Here is a 19,370-nt window from a genome sequence, read left to right on the forward strand (position 1 = left end):
TCCTGTATCACATAGTACTCCCTCTCAAATCCACACAAACTGGACCATGAGCAGAAACAGAAACTGCACTCTGTGACTGTTTATATTGGAACTGTGAGGTCTTTCTCTGTACTCGGACTGGAAAAATCTCCACACATGTTATGATGACATTGTTAGTGTCGGGCTTGCACTGTTAGTGAGAAAACTGGGGAGTTAAATCGGCTCACAGACCGTATGAGCAGAGAAAACATGAGTTCCAGGCTTGATATTTTTCTATTATTAAGTTGGGAAAAGTTGTCCTCTTTTTTCCCTCACAGCACATCCGAGGTGGTCACGCAGCTCTTGGCAGTACATGTTTCTCCCGCACTTTTTCAAATATGCAGCAATAACCCTTTAAACCCTAAACCATCAGCATTTTTAGCAAGGGTGGGCAACTCCAGGCCTCAAGGGCCGGTGTTTTGCAGGTTTTAGACATCACCCTGGGTCAACACACCTGAATCAAATGATTAGTTCATTATCAGGCCTCTGGACAACTTCAAGATATGTTCAGGAGGTAATTTAGTCAGCTGTGTTAGATCAAAGATACATCTAAAACCTGCAGGAAATCGGCCCTTGAGCCCTGGAGTTACCAACCCCTGGTTTAAAGGGTAAAATGCCACAATTGCTTTTGTTCCCCCAAGTTTTCCTTCAGGCAAAATCTGTAGATATTTTCCAGGTATCTATTTACCAGAAAAGAAATTGGAAATCAGAGCAGCAACAGGGAGAAGGTCAACCCTAACTAAGTAAGACGTGATAGACCTAAATTACAAATACTGGAAAGGCAATATATTACACAAAAGTGGTGAACGAATGATTTAGGGTAATTGCATTTTCATTTTGGAGCTAAACAAAGCTACTATGCTAAACAAAGTCTCTCTGATGGCTCAGTCACACCTCCTTGTGACTATGTAAAAAGGCGGTGATTTTGCCGTCATACACTAATTGCCAGTAGTGTGTCAACATAGTGGATGCCCAGAAGTTGACCAGTCAACACTCTCAACCGTTTTGATCAAAAGGTTGCCCTTTGTGAGGCAGCCTGTCTCCAAACACTAAGGACAGACTCCAGTCATCCTTGGGGTGTTTTCACACCTGCAGTGTTTAGTCCGTTTAAATTAAACTGTGGTTTGTTTTCCCTCTTGATGCATTTGTGCAGATGTGAACACAGTAATCGCTCTCAGGTGTGGACCGAGAAACTTCAGAGAAGGTGGTCTCTATTTGTGCCGTTTCAAATTAACTCCAGAACAATTCAATTATGCTGTAAACATAATCCGACCTTAATCCAATTACTAGGTGTACTTTGATGTTAAAAACATCCCCTAGCCATGTATGCTTTGTATTCTGGGATGGAACAGGGTACTACAGATGTGCAAAAGTCTGTACGGGCTAGCAAGTAGCCTGGCCAACAAGCAGACTGAATATTCTCACATGGTTTGTAGTGAAGCATTTTGGTTCAGTTGGAGTTTTCTCTGCGAGAAAAGAAACCAAATCAAATCACGTGGAAAAGCTGCAAGCTTAAAAACATAGAGAGAGTGAGCTATAGGTGTAAAAACACCCTCACACACACTGGGATTGGTTTGCTTATACTTGCTGCCTAATTTATAAACACAGATATGCGATATGTCTCTTTGCAGTTGGGACTCATCTCAACTGGCTGTATTCTGGTCGTATTCCTATATATGCAGTTAAATTGCTGTCCTGCAGCAACAAATTGCATCTAACTGACAACTTGACCCCAATCAGTCACAAACTGATAGCAGACTGATTTTCTCTTATGGCCATTTTATTGACTTCCTGACACATCAGAGTCGCTTTGAAGATGGCAACTGACTGCGAGTGGGCCTTGGTCCCTGTCTTCAAAGCAACCAGTTCATTGCCGAGTGGCAGTAATTCTGCTCATTCTGTAATCGCCAGCCACTGTTGTCTGGCCACAAAGTTATTTTGCCTTTGCTTTCTGCTCCTTCTCTGTCTTCATCTGTCCCTTTTCTCATTATGCTCTCAGTCTCCCTCCTTGTTAATGTGACCAGTGACAGGATTCAGCACAATGAAACTACAGACGTCAGTGGATTCATCAAATGCCACCTACGCGGCATGTGCTGTGTACCAGTACTAAGGATGTGAATTGAAGGTGAAGGCTCCAGTATCGTCGCGCTCACCACTACACGCATGCCTTTCTCTCTTTTTCTGCCCTGGTGCCCTTTAGATGAAACAAGAGAGAGGGAAAAGGTAGAGTGTAGGGTTCAAGCAAAGCTGATACCATCCTAGTTCATCAAATTGTGGCATGCAGATAACATAAATTTAAACAAATGCCAGGACAAAGACAAATAGGAACCTAGCAAATGGGAGAAGGTGAGAGATCTAAAGATGTCTAAAAATCTGTACGTGTGTTCTACAATGGAATGTCTATTAACTGTGCAACATTTTCAAAATATGTCAACATTTAATGGATTTCATGTACGGTGGCCCTGAGAGTTCAAAGTTGCATTTTAACTTAAGAAAACTCCAGCAAACAGAAAATGGCTGCAAAAGCACACAAAAGACAACAGATGCTGAATAAAACACAATATAGGACACAAACTGAAAATCTCACTCACAATGGAAGTGTTTGTGAGGGAACAGCTGCAGAAATGAACAGAAACCAAAACGTGCCAAGGATTGCACTTAAAAGAAGCTGAGGGCTCATGGTGAGGGAGAAAAAGATGGAAGGTAGTGTGTGTTTTAATCATGATTCATGTAATACTGTAGATACATGTTTGCTATTAGCTGTTTACTGTTAGCTTGTCACTTCTGCAGCTGGTCAGTCACATATCCGTATGCGTGGGTTAGAAATAGATCCAGGGTAAAGGAACAATCCAAAAACTGAAAATCAGTGCAGCAGATATTGTGCATTGAATGACACAGGGAAATGCTATGGTTTGGGTATAGGTGAGGGTTAGGCCATCCTCCATGGTGTGAAATGATATGTGAAAAGCTAAATACGTTGTTTCAGCACTTCCCCATACCAGGCTGTAAAGCTGCTGCAATCTGGATGTTGCAAGTAACTGGTCATAAGGGGGGGATTATGCTCCTGGAAAGGCAATAAGAAGACAAAAACCATTTCACAGTGAGCCTTGTTTTACTGGTTAAACCCCAAATTCTGCATGGAAATGTGTGAATCATATTTGAGTGGCAGGTTTGAAATAAGATAAGATAAGATAAGATAAGATAAGATAAGATAGAACTTTATTAATCCCTCGGGTGGGTTCCTCTGGGAAATTCGACTTCCAAAAAAAGCACAGCAACGACCAAAGTTACAGTTACAGAACTGTTATATATATACACACACACACACACACACACACACATATATAAATACAGAGACAAATATAAATAAAATATACGAAGGGGATAAATTGAATAAATAGGAATAAAAAATAAAAATACAAGTGAATTGCACATTTCAAGTATTGAGTCTATTGCACTGTTGACTATTTACAAAAAGTATTGCACAAGGTATTGTACAGTGAGGTGCAGAGGCACTACAGCTTAGTTGTTCCCCCCTCCTTTGTCCTCCTGTTTCCCCTCCCTCTCCCCTCCAGAGAGGAGTTAAACAGTTTGATGGCGTGTGGGACAAAGGAGTTTTTAAGTCTGTTAGTTCTTGTCTTGGGGAGAAGCAACCTGTCACTGAACAGACTCTTCTGGTTGTTTATGGCCGTGTGCAGAGGATGCCCAGCATTGTCCATAATGTCCATCAGTTTCTTTAATGTCCTTTTCTCTGCCACTGTCACCAGAGTGTCCAGCTTCATGCCGACCACAGAGCTAGCCCTCCTGATCAGTTTCTCCAGCCTGGATGAGTCCCTCTTTGCTGTGCTGCTCCCCCAGCACACCACAGCATAGAAAAGTACTCCAGCAACCACTGACTGGTAAAACATCCTCAGGAGCTTCCTGCAGATGTTAAAAGACCTCAGCCTCCTGAGGAAGTACAGTCGGCTTTGGGCTTTTTTATACAGGTGCTCTGTGTTGCATGACCAGTCCAGTTTATTGTCCACCCACAGCCCGAGGTACTTGTACTTGTTGACCACCTCCACCTCCTCCCCCTCTATCTGAACTGGCAGTGGACCTTCTCTGGACCTCCCGAAGTCCACAACCAAATGACGATGAACAAAGCAGTCAAAGTTATGCAAGTAGAGCATTACACAACAAATTACACAAAAGAAACAGCCGTGTAGCTGTCTCTGGGTGACCCTCGTAGGTGTTTGCCAATTTGCATTTGGTTGAAGCATGTCCTAGCCTTAAGTCACAGCTGAGACGCTCATGTGTCCAGTGGGCATTTGCTACAATCTGGCAGCACAAATGAATGCACTGTGGACATTTTTGTGCTGGGAATAATACAGGCAGCTACACTCTTCATTTGGCAGAAGCCAAATGAAACTCCAACATGTTACAGGAGGACAGTTTGTTTTTAACAACCAAACAAATTTATCTTAACATGACCGCCATAGACACAAGAGATTGTTTCCATCTGCAGTAACATAAATCTATTGTATGTATCTATCACCCCAGCACAGAACAGAGCAGGCATTAATGCCAACAGTTAATGTTGTGGAAATTTTAACAATAACCTGCAACACACCCAGTGAGCTTGATTTGAAGTGGGTTTAATAAACACATTGCAATGTGGAGAGAGCATCCCAGTGAAACACCAGGACCATCTCTGAATTGTGGCCACCGCCCTTACATCTTATATACAGACACACAGACAAAGAACATTCCTCAAACTCTTACATGTTGGCCCCTCTCACGGGGGGGGGGGGCTATACAGGGAGTGCAGAATTATTAGGCAAATGAGTGTTTTGTCCACATCATCCTCTTCATGCATGTTGTCTTACTCCAAGCTGTATAGGCTCGAAAGCCTACTACCAATTAAGCATATTAGGTGATGTGCATCTCTGTAATGAGAAGGGGTGTGGTCTAATGACATCAACACCCTATATCAGGTGTGCATAATTATTAGGCAACGTCCTTTCCTTTGGCAAAATGGGTCAAAAGAAGGACTTGACAGGCTCAGAAAAGTCAAAAATAGTGAGATATCTTGCAGAGGGATGCAGCAGTCTCAAAATTGCAAAGCTTCTGAAGCGTGATCATCGAACAATCAAGCGTTTCATTCAAAATAGTCAACAGGGTCGCAAGAAGCGTGTGGAAAAACCAAGGCGCAAAATAACTGCCCATGAACTGAGAAAAGTCAAGCGTGCAGCTGCCAAGATGCCACTTGCCACCAGTTTGGCCATATTTCAGAGCTGCAACATCACTGGAGTGCCCAAAAGCACAAGGTGTGCAATACTCAGAGACATGGCCAAGGTAAGAAAGGCTGAAAGACGACCACCACTGAACAAGACACACAAGCTGAAACGTCAAGACTGGGCCAAGAAATATCTCAAGACTGGTTTTTCTAAGGTTTTATGGACTGATGAAATGAGAGTGAGTCTTGATGGGCCAGATGGATGGGCCCGTGGCTGGATTGGTAAAGGGCAGAGAGCTCCAGTCCGACACAGACGCCAGCAAGGTGGAGGTGGAGTACTGGTTTGGGCTGGTATCATCAAAGATGAGCTTGTGGGACCTTTTCGGGTTGAGGATGGAGTCAAGCTCAACTCCCAGTCCTACTGCCAGTTTCTGGAAGACACCTTCTTCAAGCAGTGGTACAGGAAGAAGTCTGCATCCTTCAAGAAAAACATGGTTTTCATGCAGGACAATGCTCCATCACACGCGTCCAAGTACTCCACAGTGTGGCTGGCAAGAAAGGGTATAAAAGAAGAAAAACTAATGACATGGCCACCTTGTTCACCTGATCTGAACCCCATTGAGAACCTGTGGTCCATCATCAAATGTGAGATTTACAAGGAGGGAAAACAGTACACCTCTCTGAACAGTGTCTGGGAGGCTGTGGTTGCTGCTGCACGCAATGTTGGTGGTGAACAGATCAAAACACTGACAGAATCCATGGATGGCAGGCTTTTGAGTGTCCTTGCAAAGAAAGGTGGCTATATTGGTCGCTGATTTGTTTTTGTTTTGTTTTTGAATGTATATTTGTGAATGTGGAGATGTTATATTGGTTTCACAGGTAAAAATAAATGATTGAAATGGGTATATATTTGTTTTTTGTTAAGTTGCCTAATAATTATGCACAGTAATAGTCATCTGCACACACAGATATCCCCCTAAAATAGCTAAAACTAAAAACAAACTAAAAACTACTTCCAAAAACATTCAGCTTTGATATTAATAAGTTTTTTGGGTTCATTGAGAACATGGTTGTTGTTCAATAATAAAATTATTCCTCAAAAATACAACTTGCCTAATAATTCTGCACTCCCTGTACCTCCTCCCTCACAGAGAGAATTATGACCTTGTTTTCTGCTTAGCCATCACCTAATGCTGTGCTTACACTGTGCAATTTTTGCCCCATTTTGAGCCGATTTTTGAGTCGTGTGACCGTTTAGGCGATCGGCCCGATTTTGGCCTTCAAGGTGCGTCGTGCATCGTGTAGTATACGTGGGGTAACGAGACGCGATTAACACCTCACGACGAACTCCCGATCATCAATCGATTGGTCGCGAGGATTTCAAACCTGTTTGAAATCCTCGCGACTGTCGTGAGGGTGTCACCGCAGTTTGTCACACTGCGCACGCGCAAACACAAATGTCAGCGAAAAAGACGGCGCAGCACGGCAGTGCAGCGTGTGCACTATCCACAAGCGATGGAGGCACAACTTGTAGAACTTTGGAAAGCTCATCCGAGCCTTTTCGATGTGGCCTCACAAAATTATCACGACACAACAACCTTGAAAATAGTTGGATCTACACTGCTGCTCAATCACAGCTGCCTGATCAATGTTTTTCATTAGCAATTTAGCAAAGTTGATGGTGGTGGTGTGCGTGTCTGTGTGAGTGAAAGACAGAGAGGGAGAGCGAGCGACAGAATTTCTGTTATAACCTTCATTTTATGGACGCACAGTGTGAACACTCTGGTCGCAGCAGAGCATCGGGCCGTATAGTGTGAGACCCTGCATCGTGACCTATGAACTTCTAACCCCTGCGAGTCAATCGTACAGTTTGAGCAGGAGCTGAATCGCGCGACTGAAAAAATCGCACAGTGTCTGCCCAGCATGAGGATTTACATCCCTGATAAGCAGAAGGAGCCTCACTATCTGTTTAACGTCTCCCATTTCAATGGCCTCACTGTGTTAACTTTCCACATGCATGTAAAGTAGTGGCAGGAGTGCTCTTACTATAGTAAAGTGAGAAAGTAATATTACTATAACTAATGTGATATGATTAAATATGTGATTAATACATGAGAAAAGAAATCTGCCACCACATTACATTGGTTTAGGTGGGTTGCAAAGAGGCTTGCAGATGTGCAGCCATTGTAACGCAACTTATATAGCACACCCAACTTAATATCTGACAAAAGCAGAGCTGTCAGGTGGAAGTCTTTGTGCTAATTACATTATCTTGAATTCATATTATGTGTGATTGACTGTGTGTATCATGTGAAGAGAAATATATGAATTATATGGCATGTTCTTTAAACTTATTACACAATAAAAGGCCTACGTTCAAGACGTTAGTGAGCAATGAAACCAAAACAGAATCTTTTTTTTTTTTTTTCAGATCTTTGAGGCATCGTTCATTTCTTCTGAGAAAAACACAAGAGTATGGATGTATGCTGAGGGACACAATTTTAGTACCCTATTTTTATACTATATTTTATACCCTATTTTTTGGACTATAAGGCACACTTAAAATCCTTTAATTTTCTCAAAAATCCACAGTGCGCCATATATATGAATTCTGGTTGAAAACAGAATTTATTAAATTTAACGGAGTTACAAGTTAGCAGGAAGTTAGCTCGCTAGTTTCCACCTAAACATCATATGCCATGTTCTGACTGAGAGATTTCTGAAAAAATGTAATTGTACAGCTATGCTATCACTCCCAACATAAATGAAGACAGAAAACTAAACAGTAGTGACGTTTCAGGGTTACTGAAGTTGGACTAGATGGTATATAATGCTGTGCTACGTGATCGCTAGCAACACAGCTACGTTAACAAACAGTTATGCTAACTTAGCATAATAAACATTGAAGCTGGAGGATGAACGCTAACTTTTTTCCACTCGATAAAAGTTAACGTGAGGGTTCCCGATGGTTAGGGACGAATGCAATCGCATGGCAGGATGCTGTAACTGGACCAAACTTCAGCCAGGAGAACAACTGAGATAATCCATCCACAATACGAGGTTACTCATTAATATACTGCAGAGAGACGTGCATCAGCAAAATTAAAACACGTTTCATTTATAGCTTATTTTTATTCCTTTATTTGACAAGCAATTTGATTATCAAGATGTTGGGAAAATTTTAAAATTATATTTCTGGAGGTTTCTCAAGAGCTAATTCTTATTTGTGTGTGTATTTACATTTTGTCACGAGACAGAGGCGTAACTTAAACACAGGAAATGTATGTTTTAGTGGTTGGATTATTTGAAAAATTGATGGATGGGACAAAAAAATTCCCGCCATTGTAAATGGTAAATGGCCTGTATTTGTATAGCGCTTTACTAGTCCCTAAGGACCCCAAAGCGCTTTACACATCCAGTCATCCACCCATTCACACACACATTCACACACTGGTGATGGCAGCTACATTGTAGCCACAGCCACCCTGGGGCGCACTGACAGAGGCGAAGCTGCCGGACACTGGCGCCACCGGGCGCCAGTGTCATTGTACAGTGCCCCCCTGTATATCTGAAAGACTATTCAGATGTCTCCACGGGGACCATATCTTACTAAACTGTCTCACATAAATTGAAAATTTTGCCTTCATTTTTGCAAAAAACGATTTAGTTCGGATTCATTCATCTCTTACTTTTTGCTTCCATGCTTCCATCTTATTTGCTCATTCAGTCTGAGCAAACAGCTAAAGTTATGAGCCTGAGAAGAATTGAAGGCGTTGATGGACAGAAAGAAAGATGAGGGCAGAAAAAGGGGAGAGAATGCATCAGTTGTTTGACAGAGAGGATGACCCTCATCAGCGCTAATGGATGCTGCAGAAAACTGCTCTGTAATGAACATTTTTATTACTTAGTTGTCCCTATGTGAGCGCTCCGTGTGATATGAACAGTATGCTGGTCATCACCCCATCCATCTCCTCTGTGTCTTAGTCGCTCTGTCTTCTAGTGTGTGTGTGTGTGTGTGTGTGTGTGTACACATGAGGGTTTGAGAGAGCAGTTTGTGCTGTTTATATTTGCCGGCCCGAATCGTTTGCATTCTATAATAATGTTTGCTGGACTTTATCTGTGCACGCTCTCTTGCAAATTATCTGTGTGTGTGTGAAAGAGAGAGAGAGAGAGAGAGGGAGAGTCACTGATACATATTCTGTTAGATGTGATCAGCTTGCTTATGTCCTGTGGTCAAATGTGCTTCCTTTGTTTTCAGCCTCTAATAAACAGCAAAAGTGGCTGTTTAAGGTGGAATGAAAGAACCTGAAATACAACAGCAGTACTTCCCTAGAGGGAAACCCAGATATAGAACACTGTTTAGCATTTAGAGTTTGCATTTCTATGTGAATACAAGCTACTCAGCAGAGGCTGATTTCATCATGATCAAACTCTACAATTAATCATACTAAGAGCACTGCACATCCAAATTAAGGGTCTTTACAGACCAATTTATTAGATGGCCTCAGATGGGGGTACTGGGATATACAGCGATGCTTTCTCATAGAGTTTCTTTATATTTTGCTCCCAAGGAGTCAGGCTTTCTGGTAATTTTCAAGTGGTCTTGAACAATTTCGGAGTGTTTATATGGACATTGGCTGCATTTCAAAGTGTTTTCAGCTGTGTTCGTTTCAAAAATTGTGACTGCAAAAGGGTTTTCTCATTGGCTGCTAACGTGACGAGCACAAATCACAAGCCAACGAGCACAACAGTGATAATTCTCCTTTCAAAAATGTAGAATGACCAAGATGTTACGAAATGGACGAAGTGAACGACTGAGCCCACATACTCATCAGGAAAGCGTTTGCAGAGTTCAATCAGAAAGCTGTTTTTGCCCTACACTTCTGTAGGACTGGAAGTTGTTTTGCAGTCACAGCTATCGCCTTCTGATGCTTCCATCATGTCTATTAAAGCAGCGGTCCTTAACCATTTTATCGCCACGGACCGGTTTATGTCCGACAATATTTTCATGGACCGGCCTTTAAGGTGCTGCAGATAAATACAACAAAATAAAACTAGTACTGATACCAAAAAAAAAGAAGATACACAGGGGAAAAAAACAGGGAAACTGAGTTAATGATAAAAATGATATAAAAATAATGCTAAAAAACCCTGAAAACCATCAATTTCACACCCGAGCCCCAACTCTCGCGGCCTGATACCAAATGACTCATGGACCGGTACCCGTCCATGGCCCGGGGATTGGGGACCGCTGTATTAAGGAATTAAGCCGATACAAACAACAGTATGCCGCTACACCATGTAGATGGTGGTCATCAAAGCTCTGTGTAGCACGTGTGGACCACCAACCCACACTCTTTACATGGAACATAGTATCTTTTGCATGTAAAACCTGATAAATTAAGACAAAAATTGATTGAAAGGTGAACATTTGTTAGCAATAAGAAGCTACGGTTTTAAAAAGCCACAAAATAACAAGTAAACAATAAAATAGATAAACAGTTATTAGGCATGACAATATTGTGACAATTATCTTCATCCCAGTATCCAGTCAAATAATACTATTGGTGTGTTTTTGTGTCATGTTGAGAGTGAATAATGTAGAGAAAAGCCACAGTGATCCATCACAGCCATCCTGCTGCTGATGGATCACTGTGGCTTTTCTCTACATTAAAAAAACTGCCATAATTGATTTACCTCCACCCTTTAATCACTGTCGCCCTCTCTCTCCTTTCCTTCTTCTTTCTCCCCCTTGTTTTTTGTCCCCATTTGCCATCTTTTGTGAAGATGACAACATTGATCATGTGTATTTGAGGAGCTGTCCCCTCTTTCAATAGCAATCTAATTCTCATTTTCACCATTTAAACAGTCAGGGTACCTTAAAAATGACATGTCAAGACTAATCTTTTCAGAGACTTTTGACTAGAATTAGAAACTGTAATAAGGGAAGACTTTTTTGCCCTGTTTTCCTGTTATTTGCCTCATTGCATCTTGTCCTGCATTATAGTATAATAAATAGTCAGAGCTCTCTTAATCCCAAATTATCCCCTGTATAGGGAATAAGGGATTAAGCCTTCTGAATATCCTAAATAAAAGAAACTTGAAAAAGGAGGCGCTTTTGTAAACCTGAAATTCCTTTTTTCTCAACTGTGGTCTTGACAGAGCTTAAATGCATCTCGCAAACATAGAGGGAGCAGTGTAAGCAGTCAAACCCACGCCACACCTATCTAAAGCAGAGAAAGCATGTTGTCTCACACTGATGTTCCAGCAGTAAATACACACATATACACACTTCCTCAGGTGATTAAAAGGTCTTCACCAAAACCCTGCTGGGTATTTCATTTCATGGTGCATTACCCCCTTCCCTTGTCTGTGCGCTTGTGTGTTGTTGTGTTCCCTGGCGTGTGAATCCAAATCTAAGCCTTCATCCTTATGTTTTCCTGTTTGCACAGTCTGCATCTTCTATCCGTAAATTAAGAGACACGCAGAAGCATCGGCGGATCGGTCCCAATTTGGATTTGCTATTAGTATTTGTGTTGCCCACGCCACGCTTTGTTGGTTGCATCTTCTTGTGTGCTGCATGCCGATGAAGGTCAATTAAATTGAATCGGACAAAACGCAGGCAGACAGTGATGAGACGCCGCAAGCCTGAGAGCCAAAGCAACCAGTGCGAGTGAGACAATGAAGGGCATGAAAATGTGAAAATACAGCAAAGGAAAATTGATCAGTGATCAATTTAATTGGATCATTTGGAAAATGTTGTCTAATCTTAGTAGTGCATTTACCCTAGGTAGCTTATAAATGCCAGGATGCTATAGCTGACGTCTTCTCTCTTCACTGCCTCCATGTCACCCTGTCTCTCTGCACATCCTCCTTCACTACATCCATGAGCCTCCTCTGTGGTCTTCCTCTTCTCCTCCTGCCTGGCGGCTCCATATTTGTACAGGGCTTAGATGTTTTTGGACGTGTGCAGAGGAAGGTATTCCCCCTAAGCCTTCTCTCTCTGACTTTGTCTCCAAACTGCTCAATCTGAGCTCTTCCTGTGATGGAATCATTTCTAATCACTGGTCATAACCAACAATAATCCCATGTAGACCTTCCTTCTCTCTGTCATATCAGCCTTTTTAGGATTTTTAAAGTCCTTGGCCTCACCTCCACCCTCCTGCCTTTCCTACTCTCTCACTGCCTCATAACATGCCTTCCCCCTTTCCTCTTGTCTTTGTCTTTCGCCATCAATACCCTGTTTGCACACAGCACTGGAGGCCAAAGCATTAAGTAAAGAGCATCAACTCTATCAAGTCCCTCTCTCTTGGAAAGGCTTTAACAAGCAATTATTTATTTCTCCGATTCAACCATTGGAACATTAAGGCATGTTCACATGATTTTGCTATGGTGAAAACAGAGAAGATGTCAGTTTATAGTACAAAACTCAGAGTTTCAGAGTGGTCAGTACTTCACTGATGGTCTTGTGTATTGCCTAAACTAATATACTACAGAGTAAATTGCTGTTCCATCAAAAAAAAAAAAAAATTTACTTGAAAAAGGAAGCCGGAGTTTTGGATCAAAATTGTTGACATAAAATTTCTTCTATACCGTGTATAACTGTATTAAACATAGCTTATGTTGGCATTGCAGAAACCGACAGGCAGACCAAATATCTTTGAAAAGGAAACATTTTCTGGCTGCTCCTTTGCCTCTTTCAGGTGGCTCCAAATAACATTGTTTACTGCTCTCCTCCCATTTTCTCCCCTTCTGAGTCATCTCCGTCTTTCATTTCTGCCTCTTTGTGCCATCTCCTTTCTACTCCCTGACTTTCCATCACTGCTGATTGCAGCATGCGATCTGATTTCCACCTGTGTGTGCATGTGTGTCCACTGCTTTAATTATGTTTGTCTGTATCTGTGTAGTTTTCTTCATTGTGTGTGTAAAACCTTGTCTTTCTTATATTGTCTATTTCACATTGTCTTGACTGAACAGAATGAATCAGGCTGTGTTTACACGCATATTGGACAGGTTTAAAGCCCTACATCTTGATGAAATTTGGGTTTTTAAGCCCACTAGCAGTCTCATAGGTCTTGGCATGATGAAGATAAGCAGTACAAACCATGGTTGATCATTTCCACCTTGTGGAAAACTCAGCTTATACATAACAACCTCTCAAGAACTAATCCCCTCAACTTGCAGGCTGGAGCTAATTTGCATGAGCTGGTGGACAAGGCTTTTTAAATTTATAATGTAATCCTTTACCATCACATTTCTTCCCTATAGAAGGCAATACATGCCGACTCATACATCAGCCCAATGCAACCCTGGACAATTTGGTCTTTTTCCTTCAGAACTGGTTCCTGGTTCAATTGGGTATGGTTGAATGACTTCAATTTACAGTTGTCTATTGTGTAGTGTGGTGTATTTTACAGTGTTTGAACAGAGTCCGCTGCAGGCAAATAGTGGAGGTCTCGGTGGAGACAGATTTGAATAATCTTCGTTTCGGCATAATAAAGAATGTAAAAGTTACAGCCAGGCTCTTTAAATGCATGAAGTGATTATTTTCATTTAAAATGATTAAATATGTAACTTTGAGGGGCAGAATTAATTGTCTATTAGAAATTTAATCAGCTTTAATAACATTCAACTATAAAGGCCCATCGGCAGTGTTAGTCATCTTTCCTTATTAGTGCGGGTCGAAGCTGCAAGAGGACTTTAGGTCTACAGTCAAGGGCACTGAGAGAAGACTGGAGGGTCTTACTGCTTAAAGACCTCCAGGAGACCAATTAGATAAGGGGATGGAGGAAGGAGTGATGGATATACAGAAGAAGAAGAGTGCTGGGAGGGATGGGCTGATGAATTGTAGGGAGCAAGAAGTGGTATAGCCAGATGGAGGAAAGAGTCCAGTATAGCATCAGACGGACGGAATAGGAGAGGCACATGAATGCAACAGGACGAAACTGTGGGAAAAGGATGAGATGACAGAATGCAGGAACACAAGGAAAGAGGCGGCCATCTGCGAGGCTGTAATTAGGCAAAGTGGTGCTTTGAGGTAAATGCTAATGCCCAGATGCTAACATAGCTAATAAAAATTCTAAAAGATTGATGTTTAGCAGGAACTATTTACCATGTACACTCTCTGAGTTTAGTACTTCTAACATTTGCTAATTAGTATTGAACGTGTTGAACACTGAAAGGAGTGGAGTATAAAGTGGAGTAGTGAGCCAAGCATTTATGATCATTCTGACTCTTGATGCATGCTGCTGAACTGAACATGGTGCATCAATTTAGGACCACAAAAGAAAAAGCTGTTGACCTCAACATGCATTATCTACCACACACATCAGTTAGAGGCAATTTGAGGTCCAGTATCTTCCCCAAGAACACTTGAGCCTTTGGACTAAAGGAGCCAGAACCACCAACCTTTCATTCCCATTTCGAAATCACAGACATCTGTGTGGTTGCATTAAGCAAGTGTCAGCTAATAAAGCTCCGAGCCTAAAGGATAGATGAGAATCAGGCTGCAGATTTCTGGTAACTTTTTCTTTTTAATTTTCTTTTTTCCCAGTCTTTATCCCTACTGACACTGGATTAGACTTCATGGAGCCCTGAACCCACAGAAGGATTTATACAACTGTTCACATTAAGCAGTAATGCTCCCCAAGACTTTGATATGTAAAGTGAGTTGTGTTCCCTTTTAAGGGACCACCAGTACCATTACAAGTCATCCTGAGGGGAACGTGGTTTTCATTGACCTCTGGTGGCAGCTGAGGTAATACTTGTTCATTACAAACCGAAAGAGAACAATTCCGGGAATCACCTGAGTCATTAGGATTCACTGTCATCCATCGCTTGGCTTAATTATTATATTAGACTTTAGATTTTAGTCTGGACTAAATTGAAGACTGACAGGCAGTCATTTGCCATTTCAGGAGCTTCCAGGCTTAAAGTCCTCTGGCACTGTATCGGAATTCCGGTGTAGGGCAAAATTAGATTTACGTACATTGTAGCATGTTTATGAAATAGTCAATTGAATTCAGTTTTATTTATATAGCACCAAATCACAACAGACTCCTCAAGGCACTTCATATTGTAAGGTAAAGACCCTACAATCAAGCAATCAAACAACCCTTTTTTGATGGTTGTGCAATCACCTTGTGATCAAAAGGGGTGTGCTACATGTTCAGGTTGTTGCACACTCAAGCTATGGGCGATCAGCTGGTCATTATAAGTGTTTGCACTCAGTCTCGAACTACGGATTTTTCCTAGTCACAAGGAGTCATTACATAGAAAGAAGCAACTTTCGTAGGCTATTCCTTATGGCTTTAAAAAATTGCATGGGTTTGGATACAATCACATTGAGATTTTTGACTGAGGAAACAGTGAATGATGCATTTTTGTTTTGGTTCAAACATTTAGGAGCTAAACGCGTTGACGCAGTGCAGCCCTCACACGGGGCGATCCGCGTTAACTCGCTGACGGAGGTTAATGCGGTTATGGTGTTAACGTCATTTTCAAGACAATTTGATGAGATTAACGCTGACAGCAATAGTTGCTTCTAGTTTGCTGCATTTATTACTTCATTATTATACTTCAACTGTTTAGTTTACTTAGACACGTTTTTACCATCAGTGGTGCAGAAAAGGTAAGAAATGGTTCATGACGTTACACCTGAATACAAAACGTTAAGCTGACCCAGACTCTTCACAAAATTAGAAATGTTTGCTTGAACAGGAATTGTGTTGGTTGAATGCCATGCTTAAAGGGGTCAAAAGAAAGGTGGCAACTGAAATGAGGCATAAAGATAAGATAAGATAACTCTTTATTGTCATTGCATATTCATACTTAGTACAATAATACAACGAAAGTGGAAAAAGGCAGAAATGCAGAAAAAGAAAGAAGGGAAAGGAGACAATGTGTGTTGAGGAAGCTAGTGTAAAAAAGGCAAACAGATACACGTACTGAGAAGAATAATCGTAACAAATGCCACATTAACAAATAATGATAGCAGTAGAATATTGAATTGACTAAGAAAAACATTATAAGCACTTGGGAGGAAGCTAAATGGGTAAAATTCAGCAGGAAAAAATGAGACAAAAGAAGTACGTGATGGTGTTAAGGCTAAATGGAGGTTAAATGTGAGCATTTTCAGGTATTGCCATTCCCCTCACCTATTAATGTCAGCATCCATCAGCAGAGACCTGACCTCCACACCAATGTGGTTGGATATACTGTACCTGTGTGTCTGTGTGCAGTCGTAAATCTTTCAAATCCTCCTTCAGAACAGAAAGTCCTTGTACAAAATAGCGTGTCCTTCCGCACTTGCAGATAAAAGCCTCAGTGATGTACCGTACGTGATTCAGTGCAACACTGGCTGAAGCCGATCATCGTCAATAACAATACAAACATAGTACAAACTGGTGATTTGTTGGACTGGACTGGAGTACTGAGTACATAAGATCTGCACACAGCGAATGAACACAAAGGTCATTGTTCTGAATGTCCTACATACATAGGCTATCATCACCATAGTAAGATGCCCATACCGCCACCTTTATATTTTGTTTAAAGAATGAAAGCAATATCTTGTTTCTTAAAATTTATTTGTGGTTTTGTATTGCATATTCCTTTCATGTTATTGTGTTAGGTCTTTGCATCATTAAAACTCAGGTGGTCAGCACAGACTCTGACATGTGAAGCTAATCGGATGGCCGTGTTTGTTTTGTCAAAAGTCAATCTTAGTAGCACAACTTTTTACTGTCGCAGCAGCAGTAACAAAGCACAGATATTAAGAGTTATAACAGCGATTATTGCTGTTTGTTCAATTTAGGGAATCGTCAAACCTCGTGGTTCCAAACCTGTGATCTGTTATTCCATTACTTTATTCATGGATTTCATATATCAGGAAAACTCAAACTCCAAGATTAAATTATCATCTTTATCTGTGATAGTGTAGTGGTTTACACTTTCCTTAATAAGCAAAAGAACCCCGGTTCAACTCGTGTACTCATCAGAGTAGTCAACATTTTCCAGTCTTCCATTATCCAAGTTTGGTGACTCCATGGCGTCACGTGAAGGCTGTGTGCAGGCAGGAGTGGTAGTAGGAGGACCCACTGTGCAAACACTCAGAGGCGGAAAGTAACTCAAACTCAGATTTATTGCTAAAAGCAAACGGTAACAAACTTGGTAACAAACTTGCAAATAAACTTACACAGACAGACCACAGAGCAAGTAGCAGGTAGATCATGGCACAGACACAGAGAAACACAGGGCTTAAATACACAGAGGGATCAATCAGGGAATGGGTAACAGGAGGGAAACACAGCTGGGGCAAATCAGGCCTAACGAGACAGGGGAAGCAAAACCAGATACATTAACATAAGACGTGGACCTTCAAAATAAAACAGGAAACAGACTGAACTTATAGACACAGACTAACAAGCAGGCACTGTAACAAAGACGTGGGAACAGGGCAGACACAGACACTGACTGGACACAGAATAGAGGGAGTATGGAAACCCAAACCTGAGAACTACATAATCAAACATCAAGAAGAACTGGGGAAAAATTAGAAATGCAAAACCAAAACCAAGATAAGAACACAAATAAAAAGGTACAAAACTGAAACCACTGGGTCAACAACCCAGGTACCCTAACACATGGAAATAGTTGCCTCAGTTTCCTGTTTTTTTTTTTTAGGAACAGCAGTGCCACCTGGTGTTCTGCTGCTACAGCCTCAGAGGACCAAACGAGGACGATGTGTTGTAGGTTCTTCTTCTTAAATATTTTGATTGCAACAGTTGATCATTTAAGTTAACTTTTGCTTTCCTCTCCGCTCGAAGCAGTCTGCCCAGTCTCCTCTGCTATAACTGCTACTGGGTGGGTATTTTCACTTTCAAGCTATTCTCTGTAAAGCTTACAAATATTTATGTGAAAAAATTCACTTCCTGAAGGCCAAGATGTGGCATGGAAATTGGCAAAGCACGCCCCTTTTATGGCTACACTCGTGTAGTGAATGTGTAAGAGTACGACAACGAGAAGTAAACAAACGTGCTTCAAAATGTGACCTGGGTTTAAGCTTTAAAGAGCCGAGGAGCACTTTTGTTCTCCTTCAGCATGCTCTATATAAGGTAAAAGTGGAGTGGCAAAGGATCAAAGGATAAAGAAAAAGAGTGAGTGGGGGTGTGGAGATATAAATATCTAGAGCAACAGAGAGATGAGGACACGTCCCTCTCTTTCCTCCCTCCTTCAAATGTCTGCTTTTCAGTTTTTCTCCTCCACTTAAAATTTACTGGGAGGCATGGGGAGAGATGGATAGACTGAGAGGAAGAGGCAGCGCGAGAGATGGAGGAGTGTGTCACTGCCTACTCAAGGGCAAAGAGCACCTTGACAGCCTTTCTTGAGGAAAGACTAGTCATGTCAGCCTCTCCTCTCTGTGTGTTATTCTGTCTCATATACAATTTCTTTTCCTGTCAATTTATTTCTTATTTCTCCCTTGCTGGCTTTCACTTCCCTTTCATATAGGAAACCTGAGCAATATGCACAACTGTTTGTTCAGAAAACTTTATTTAAAAAGGAAGTTCAGAGCAGCTCAGCCTAACACTCCTACTGAGGAAGCGACCGCAAACGCATCAAGCATTTATGCATTTGTGTTCAGTTAAAACATGTGTCCTGATATTTAATTATTGTTTTCACTCATTTTGATAAAAGCAACATTTTCTAATTTCTGCTTGGTCTCTTTTCCTGTTTTTTTGTTTACTTTTTCATTTTTTGTGCAGTTATGTGTGTAAATAAAAGTCCCAGAATTTGCCTTGTACTGGAAATCAACACTTGGCAGGAACGAACGTGTTTTCTAATATGCCAAGAAATTATTGTTTTCCTCCCAAAATGCTAAAAAAAAAAACGCACTTTTTTGTAAAACCCAAGTCTTAATAATCCTTCAGCAAGATGTGAAGAATAGCCATCTGTGCACATAGATGTTCTGCAAAAAAAGCATCACTTACACCTGAGCACCTGCACAGAGACATGTTGACTGAGGTTTGTATCCCACATCAGTCAACCTTCATGATACATGAGGAACTATGTGAAAGTTTCACAGATGTCAACTTAACCCAAATTTATAAGCAAAGGTTCCACTTCTCCAAATCAGGTT

At 41.3% G+C, this 19,370-nt stretch overlaps 1 protein-coding gene across 4 annotated transcripts in view; it reads left to right on the plus strand.

Moving 5' to 3' along the window:
* Positions 1–19,370, plus strand: part of htr2cl1 (5-hydroxytryptamine (serotonin) receptor 2C, G protein-coupled-like 1) — a 221,281-nt gene that overhangs the window by 119,789 nt on the left and 82,122 nt on the right. The window contains exon 1 of one of the 4 annotated variants that reach the window (XM_085264549.1): positions 2,068–2,143. The exons of the other annotated variants lie outside the window; for them this stretch is intronic. The gene's annotated coding sequence lies outside the window, so the exon portion shown is untranslated. Of the gene's footprint in view, positions 1–2,067; positions 2,144–19,370 lie in introns of those variants that run through there. 4 annotated transcript variants of the gene reach the window in all.

Source organism: Mchenga conophoros, linkage group LG3, assembly GCF_057382185.1.
Source record: "Mchenga conophoros isolate Kocher_MC1m ecotype Shallow Benthic linkage group LG3, M_conophoros_male_GT1.1, whole genome shotgun sequence".
In the NCBI taxonomy this organism is placed as follows: Eukaryota; Metazoa; Chordata; class Actinopteri; order Cichliformes; family Cichlidae; genus Mchenga; species Mchenga conophoros.